This window comes from Dermacentor variabilis, chromosome 6 (assembly GCF_050947875.1).
Source record: "Dermacentor variabilis isolate Ectoservices chromosome 6, ASM5094787v1, whole genome shotgun sequence".
Lineage (NCBI taxonomy): Eukaryota > Metazoa > Arthropoda > Arachnida > Ixodida > Ixodidae > Dermacentor > Dermacentor variabilis.
The window spans coordinates 57,046,273-57,055,865 of NC_134573.1; the positions used below are offsets into that span (position 1 = coordinate 57,046,273).

Below are 9,593 nucleotides of genomic sequence, written 5' to 3' on the forward strand. Positions count from 1 at the left end.
TCGCAAGAAATAAGTAGCTGAGTTGGCGCTTAGCTTGTGCCAGCGCATTTTCTTGCCTATAGTGTTGTTTACGTACGCAGCAAGTACGAAGCAGAACCAACAAGCTCTTGTATTAGCACTGTTACATTATGTGTATGTATCTGAGCATAGCATTGCGGTGCTGATAGCAGTTGCTGTTTGTTTGACGGCTCGTACTATCTCGGTCGCGGTGTACATTACTTACTACTGTGGAGTGCAGATAGACGCACCCAAAATATGAACGTGCCTCGGTGGCTACAAGTAACGCGAATGCGGTCTAAAAAACTGCGGCGGATGTTTTGGCTAACCTGAAAAGTATTGAACGCGCCAGTACCTTGTACTAGGGCGGCCTCAGAGATTTAAGTTAGCTAGTGGCTTACGGAGCCCGTCCTTGTGCAACATTCTTCACGACCGCGCGTAGTGAACGAAACGGGTTCAGCGTTGCTTTTCAAGCATGCTTGCCACAAGTGACCAAGACACAATGAATACTCTTTTATTTCAAGATCGCATTGATGATCCCATGATCAGCTGTGTATGCTTCCATGCTCTGTTTATATGTGGATGCCGAAGAAAATATTTTGACGCTTGCTTATACCCATGTTGCAGGTACCACTACGAGCCACTCAAAATGCACTTCCTCTTCAAGCAAGGTTACCGAAATGACCATGGACAAAGCAGTTAAAAGACGTGCCGGATGGTTTCTCAGAGCAAGAAATCTTGGCACATCAGAATGCACATGGTGCTCAGAAGCATACTGTAAGCGGATACAGGATGTTTAAAGCAGATAAGGTTCACAATGTTCCTATTTGCGAGGCTGACAGTTCCACTTTTCTTAAAGCAACCGTGCAGGCATCATTCTCTTTGGCAAAATTATATAACACTGGTGTTGTGCTCTCGTCGAATGGAACTTTGGTTGAAGGAACTTGCAACTGCCGGGCTGGAGCTGCAGGTGTTTGTAAACGTGTTGTTGCGTTACTATGGTTTGTACTAGACCTGAAGCGCTCCTGGGCAGCCTACGTGCGAGACACACAGTCGTGTACAGACAAACCCAGAGCATGGGGTACTGGGGCTAAGAAGGCCAGGATGCACTCACGCGAGTTCGCACAACAACGTTTTGTGAAACATGCCAATGAAAGCTGGCAGTTGAAACCACAGTTTCTCTGAAACCACAGTTTCTCTGACAGTGACAGAAGACCATATTACGAGAATTTATCAGACTTAGAAAAATATTCCAAACGCCATGCTATGCAAGACGCTGGAGGACAACCACTTTCTGCCCGTACCAGTGAAAAGAGCACTTCACGAGGATGCTCTTAGCCAGATGCCAATCAGGTTACCGGTGGAAGCCCTGTGGGTTGAGCATGTGCCAGCTGGGTATAAGTTCGGCTCCTGTGAGCTTACTTTAGAAGACTCATGGGCCCTTGAGCAAGTGACTAGGATGCACCCTTACAAAAATTTTTAGTAACATTTTATAAACCGTCTTTAGACAAATGTTACTAGAACCTATCGACATTCTATAAACCGTCTTTAGACACCGTAACAACTTCCTAGTAACCTCCTACCGACTATTGGCCACCGATATTGAATTGAAAGTATAGATATAAAATGTCGATAGAATTCTTACCGACTGCTTATTATCTTATGTCGGTAGAAAGTGTCAACTGTGAAGCGACTATTTATTGACTACCTTTATACATCCTAACAACATGCTAGTAACATCCTGTCGACTATTTGCCACAGGCAAATAGTTGACAGGATGTTACTAGGAAGTCGTTAGGATGTATAAAGGTGGTTAATAAAAAGTCGCTTCACAGTTTTTAGGAAGTACATAAAAATTTTATTCAGAGGTAATTACTTTTGCAAGTATATATTGCAAAAATAAGCTTTAATTATCTCTGAATAAAATCTTTATTTACTTCCTAAAAACTGTGCAGCGACTATTTATTAACCACCTTTATATATCCTAACGACTTGCTAGTAACATCCTGTCAACTATCTGTCTGTGGCGAATAGTGATTGCCAAGTGGCTAGGTGTGACATGCAACAGAAGAAGACAGGTTTACATTTATGCTTGAACACATCCATTTAATATCCCCGGGCTAGTAATGAGGACGAGTTCTCCAGCTGCCCTAGAAGTAGGCTGAAATGTTGCGTTGTGTAGTCTAGAAAAGAGAAGAAAAAAGGCAATATATTAGTTTTGCTACAGTGACATTGCAACACACCATGCATCTGTTTCTTAAAAAGGAAGTGCACAAGACACAAGTTTTCAACCCTGTGAGCTCTAAACATCTCCACCTGTTTTTTGCAAAGTCCTAAAATGCATGAAATGACTGAATTAGTGCATTAGAGCTGGGAGCGTGATGAATGTGCGTAACACCAACAGATGCATGACACATAAGCTCTATCATACCAATTGTCATCTACAAACAAAAGCTGTAAATCAACTTCAGTTTAATGAACTTCGATATTCGTATTGTGACCAGTACATGGAAGTTTCATGTGTGAATTATCTTAGGAAAGGCAAGGTGCCAGTCAGAACTGTGCTGCTGCTTTGCTTGGGCACAGGTACATAGAAGAGTTGACTTTTGTGTTGCACTTAAGAACCACGAAATGATGCAAGCAACATGTAAGCAGTTGAACAGGCATTATGGACATTCTACAGCAAGATTAGAAAATGCCTTTGCTGTGCAGGCAGACATTGTCAAAGCGAGCTTGTTACTAAACATGTTAGCTTTCCACAAGACAGGATATTATATTATCAGTGCATTCATATGACCAGGGCCTCTATCACAAAAATACATATGCCAACAGTAATGACAATTTTCGAGTTATGGTGGCAAAGCTTGCATTATAATATGCTATTTTAGCTGGAAAGAAATGAGTATACCCTAAGATAGCACCGAAATTGCCATGAAAGGAGTTTTGTTGAAAACTCCACAAAGAATATTAAGATGCTTCTTTGTGACACACATACCTAGTATGGTGTTGACCTTCTTGGAATCCAACAGATCCTTCTGTGGAAGGCATTTGACAGCCGCCCAAAGAAGGACCGCCCTTCAACGTCTTCTATCGAAAAAGAGGCTTTAAGGAGGCCCTCCGCGAAGTGAAAGCCTGAGTTGTTAGCATCCAGGCACAGCCTCTTCAGCAGGCCCTTTTCAACATATCCACCGCCACCGATGTCTACCTGTGAAACAATACAAGCACAGATTCATTTTATACACGTATGATCAAGGAATGGTTAGGAAAGAGGGTAAGGTTTGCAAAAACAGAAGTAGCTGCTCTTGTTGATTCGGTTTAAAGAACAAAGCAGCCTTACGTATACCATACATGCATTGTACTGAGCTGTGTACTTTTACGTAAGACTAGAAAGTATTGGGAACTTCAATGCGAAAGAAAGACATGCATCTGCCTAGAACTAAGCAAATGTGTGCCACCCCTTGACACAGAGTGAGATCTGGTGCTGTTTTAGTGATTAGCAGACATTGAAAGCTTCAAGCCTCATCAAGTATTTGGCCAAGCTGTGCTCGATTAGTGACCCACAAGTGCTCGAGAACTATCAAACAAGATGCAATTGTCTTCAAATACAATTCTGACTTCCCCTTGCAGACATGCAGTTTTCAATTTACTGACTGCACTTGGGTGTAAAGATTTTGTCTGACAGAGTGAATAAACCACATACACAAGCAGCATTTTCATAGTTAGCATAGTCTTTAATAGGTACTGATACCTTCAATTTAGAAAGCCCTGTATACTGGGCCTCATCAAACTAATTTCATAAAAGGTTTGTCAAGGTAGAAGCATAGAACTTTATAGTCATTAGAAGACAGGTGAAAGGAGTTAATTATTGCAATTATTACTGAAAATTAAATTTTAGACACCTCATACCAATGAGAAATTGATGCAAGCCGTTTGTACATGACATGCCACATAAGCATTTAGATATCAAAAACAGGGATTAGAGGAAACCTTCCCTTGGAGGTTCATTAGTGCAAGCAGCCATGCCCTCGAGGAGATATAACTTCTTTTTCTGTAGGCAGAAAGAGGCTCGAGTATTTTATTGACACATATATGTGCCCATGCATATATGTTATCTCTGTTGTAAACCTTTTTTTCATGTACATGCTAGATGTGTTTATAACATCTCATTGTGCACAAAATTTGCTTAATAATTTAAAGACCGCGATTTTGTAGCGATGCTATTCCTTTTCGCTATTCGTTAGTAGTCTGACCGACGCCCCGGCCCGTGCTACGTACTGCAACTGCCGGCCGTTAGCGGTGGGCGAGAAGAGTGATATAGAACTGAGGGGTAAGTAACGCTACAAAATCGCAGTCTTTTAAATTATTACGCACTGCCGTAACCTACGATTGCAAGAGCTGACATCTCGTTATTAAGATTTGGTTGGTCTGTGTTTCTTAAAGGCTGGCGTCTGATTGAATTGTCTAGATTAAAAATAAACCTCGTTATTGTAATATCGGCCTATATACGCTCTGTAACATAGAAGACAAATACGCGAAGACACTCAAGAACATAAACAATACACACAGGTTCTCGCGACGCGGACCTCCAAACCGAACTGTATACATACAAAAACCTTCATACAAGCTTGTATCTGCTTAAGCGTCAAACATAGCAATCGTGTGTCAACGCGCGAAGCCCATGATACATCGACGTATACATTACACATGTACTGTACTTGCGGGAATGCCTATATAGCGAATAACTTCTTGTCAGGAAACTACCGAACGAACACCAACTTTCAATGTGTTTTCATAATTGTGTGCCCATTCAGGCATAGCAATCAAGGCGGGTAGCAGAATGCAAGTACGCTGTAACATCAGAGGAAGCTTTCGTGAAATTGCTTGCTAAATGTGCACAGCAACATGGCTAACATATGAAAGGAAAGCGCTTTGCTCTAGCTAGTTACACAACGCTCATTACGTAAATCATAAGCTTCAAGAATGCGCGCAAGCGCCAAACTTGCTTACCTTTCAAGACTTGGCAAACGCTCCTTCGTCTAACAGGTACAGAGGCACCGACGTTTCTCTGGCGCAAGCACTGTAGAACTTCCGATGAACTCCAGCTCCACAAAAGCACAACCTTCAACAGTCTTCCATACACTACGATTCGAAGCACCAGTACCAGACTTTTTCACGAGAGCGCGGGCAGGCAGCTCGGCAGAACAAAGGCAGCTCGGACGGGCGCTGTACTAGGGCACTCACTGTCGACACTGGTGGATCGCTCGAAACACACGGCGAACTAATGGCGTTACACGAGTCCGGAGGGTTCGAGATGGTTACTGCACACGACAAGGAGCACATTTTGTCTAGGCACTTCTAAAATATAACTCAAATACCACTTAAATGCAAGGAGCACTCACTACAACCAACGTGGTGTGTCGACCAAACAAATACTACCGTAGCGCCACTCTGCGGTTTTTAGAAAAATGTATCTTAAATGAAAAAATTGCGTGTTTTTTCCTAATAACATTTCGTAGGGTCCTTTAATAGATTTGTTGGGTCCAAAAGTGTGTATATTGTACTTTGTGATACGAAGTTTAAGGAAATGTATATATAATAAAAACGAAGCGGATGTTGCCTTCAAGATTCGCAATTGTTTCAGGTGCATGCAGCTTGCAAAAGCACGGCCTTCGAGATCGGACTTTGTCACTCAAAGGAAGCCGTAGCTGGGAGGCGGACAGGCATTTAGGCCCCAATCGTTGGGTTTTCAGTGTCTAGGTAGGCTTCCTTATTTATAAAGAATATACAGGGACTTAAGCCGAACCATGAGCGAGCTATACAGACCCACGAGGTACGATTCGGTGTCCGATCCGACGTGCGGCGCTGCATGCTCCGGCGATTCGGGGGGGGGGGGGGGGGGGGGCACTTAGCGTGCATCCGAAAGATTGAGTGGCGCGTAAGCTCCGCCCACATCCAGCTCCCCAGCTTGAGTTCATATCCACGTCGAGCAACGCAATATAAACAGCTCTGCACAACACTGCTTCGCTTTACGCGAACACTGTCGATAAAATTATCCCCCTGCGAGTGACAGAACACTTCACGACGGCGCGTTGTCCACTGACGGCTCCACTAAAGCCAGCTATAGGGCCGGTAGGCATAGCTAGGCGGACGCTGCGGCCGACGGCGCTTGCGATCCAGCCCGAGCTCGTCGAAGAGTGCTTATTTTTGCCAAAACAATTAACACTGTACACATTAGGTCGCTCGTAATTAAATACAATTGGTTTACTCGACGCAGTCGTTGCGAAGGGCAAACGTGCAAGCGAAGCGAGCGGCCTCGCTCAGACGGTCGGTGTGTGATGTCGGCCCGCGAAATGCCCTCGCGTCGCGGCTCCCGATCTCGCCAGTCGTCCGATCCGGCGCTTCGGCACGGCAAAACACCTCGATTCGGGCTGCCGTTTCGGCGCGTCGGACGCCGGGTCGGACACCGAATTGGACCGTGTGTCTCCCGCTTTGGATGGCGAACACGAGCCGATCAGCGCGCCGTCCGTGCAGCTCCGCCTGCTTGCAATGGTGCATGTCCTACGGACGTCTTTGACACCTACTGAGCACGAATTCATGATCACCGCTCATATGCACGCTTCCCATGGCGCTAGCTGTTGTGTTTTCGAGAATACGTGCCCTCATGTTGAATTGGTGCGACCATATTTCATCTTAGCGTCCGGTATTAGAAGCACTTTTTTTCTATGAACATTCTACTATCATCTGTTACTAGGAAGTTGATTAAAAATTAGGAAAACAGTTACTGTGCAAAAAAGCATTTTTTTAAAGCAGCCAGTCTTTGCATATTCATTTATAGTTGAGATTATGTTATCTGTTCATTTCTCACTAAATCATTTTTAACAACTTTCTAGTAACCAGTGTTACTAGAAAGTTGATTGAAAATTGAGGAAATTTACACCTGTGCATGAAACAAGACTGTGTTGCACCAGCCATGTTCACTGAATAATTATAACCTTATTTAATAATATTCATGCATGTTTTGTAACTTGGGTTACGTACTTTAAGAACATAATTATGTTTATTGACTTCCTATTGAATGGTGTTTCTAAAAAGTTAAAATAGTGTGTCTTAACTTTCTAGTAACTTTCTTTTTACATACTGAAGTTAGAAAAGAAGCAACCAACTTTCTTTTGACAAACGTTACTAAAAAGTAAAAGTCAATAGGATGTTACTAAAGTTGATAGGAAGTTGATAAAAGTTCTAAAGAAAGTAAGGAAGCATTTTTGTATGGGCAGAGCGGCTCTACAACATGGAGCTTCGAGAGATCCAAGCGCCTGACTGCTTCACACTTCGGAGATGTGGTGTGACGGAAGAAGCCAGCTGACGAGAAGTTTTTGAAGAGGCTGTTTGGGTCTAGCCAGATGCAGACCAAATACATGGCTGATGGTTTAAGCAATGAAGCTGCAGCCGTGCAGCATTACATAGAGAAGAGAGAGGTCCCAGTTAGGATTTACTGTTGTGGGTTGTGCGTCAACCCTGGTGTCCCTGTTCTTGGTGCAACGCCAGACCGTGTTGTAGAGGAGGGAGGAGATTTTGGTCTTCTTGAAGTTAAGACCCTCACAGCTGCCAAGGAACGGGGTGATGAATTAGAAAATGCTGTGAATACGGCATCCTACCTGAAGAATGGAGTTCTTAAACCGACCCACAAGTACTTTTACCAGGTCCAGGGGCCAATGGCTTTGACTGGACTCTCCTGGTGTGACTTTGTGATTGATAATGACATAAACTGCCCACTTCACAGGATCACTTTTGACAGCTCGCTTTGGATTTCCCAAATGCTGCCACGGCTTCTGGAATGTTTCAAGAACTACCAAGAGCACTGTGCTTGTGTGTGAATTTCAATGACTTATTTAAGTCACATTGGTCTGCAGGACAAAGATGCTCGGACTCATAACATTTTTTGGCATGTGTTCATACTTGCATATATTTGGTTTTTAAATATCTTGTATTGCATTAGTCTCCATGAAGAAATGAAGGAAGTGTTTTTCTGTGTAATATCGTTATGGCCACACGTATGTGTTGCCACCAGCTATTTAAATGTGTGTGCAACTAATCGGTGTGTAAAAAGTAAATGTCAAGCATCACACGCCTTGCTGCCTTGTCATTGAACACATACATAATGCACTCTTAGACCCAGGAATCTCGGCAGCTACATACTTCAACATTTCCTATACTTCATGATGATAGTGACTTCGCATTGGTCTATGTAAGGAAACCGCATTGAAAGTTGCAAGCAAAATCTTTGCGAAGTGACAAGTGTGCTCTCCGTAGTGTAGGTACTCTTGCACTCGGTACGACTTGTAACATACGTGGAGTGAACCAACGAAGGTTTGCGCTTTACAGTAAATCAATGTGCCGTCATAGAGACTGCCCAAGGTGCACATTCGCCATACTTCATCTCTGCTCTGAGGGGCTAATGCACAAGTTTCGAGCAGCACTGGGCTCGCACTGCTTTGACGACCAAGCTCGAACCTGCCGCATCTCGAGTATTGCATACTGATACTGAGTGCGATAGCAGTTATTTATATAAGTTCTCCTTCAAGGATTCCATGCAGGACATTGCATGAGAGTTTGTAATAAAGGTCTCAAATTACATTGCCATGACATACTCGCATACATATACAAATTTTTTCACATTTACAGTACACAAATATACAATACATATACATATCACAATTTTTTGAAAAATGAGCACCTCACTAACACATGTAAAAATGACAAAGTGAAATTCACTTTACAGATTTGACTCCAAAAAGTTAGGAAAGAATATCTGTGGTTCAAAAGACAATGGCTGCAAACACCAACTTTCCATCTTGTCTGTGTAGCTCAGCAGTGAGACTGGTGATTTGGCTTTTAGTCATGACTCAGATATAGTACTGCCACATTATATGCTCCAATCATTTGCACAACACCGACACAGAAATAAGGCATTGCAGCGCTATATAGCCTGTACAGTGACTTCAGGCTTACTTCAGCAGAGCAAGAAATGCTGTTCTAGTCTGCTGTACATGAAGTAGTGTACATTAATGCAAGTTCAATGCCTTGCACTACAGCAGGGATTCTCAAATTGCGTTTTGTGGAACTCTTGGGTTTCTTGGAACACTTCCTAGAATCGCCAAGCACCTATGTTCGTGCATGTCTTCATCCGCATTAGCCAGTTATTTTGGGACTAATGCTCTAGCTGCTTACTGCTATCTCACTATACAGCCAGTCATAACTGAATTCAAGTATTTGTCCAGGTGCTGTGCAGCTTGCGTACCCCTTTTACATATGCCGGCCAACACCTTTTTAAGTCTCGGTCGCTGCGGTCGAATTTCGATGGAGGCGAAATTCTAAAGGCCCGTGTACTGTGCGATGTCAGTGCACGTTAAAGAACCCCAGGTGGTCGAAATCTCCGGGGCCCCTCACTATGGCGTCCCTCATAGCGTAAGTTGCTTTGGGACGTTAAACCCCCATCAAGCAAATATTTTCAATACAGGCTCCGTGACCGAAGCTGGCCAAAACAGAAATGAAACGTGTTAGGAGCCGACTCCATTTTAGCCAAATAAGGTTGGTCT

The 9,593-nt window shown here is 43.4% G+C and overlaps 1 long non-coding RNA gene across 1 annotated transcript; it reads right to left on the reverse strand.

Moving 5' to 3' along the window:
• Positions 1-1,952: 1,952 nt before the first annotated feature.
• On the reverse strand, positions 1,953-5,606 carry LOC142584797 (uncharacterized). The gene is made up of 3 exons (XR_012828937.1): positions 5,005-5,606; positions 2,993-3,202; positions 1,953-2,180 (listed from the first exon to the last, which is right to left on the reverse strand). It is a non-coding gene; the product is annotated as an uncharacterized LOC142584797 (long non-coding RNA).
• Between the last annotated feature and the right edge of the window lie 3,987 nt (positions 5,607-9,593).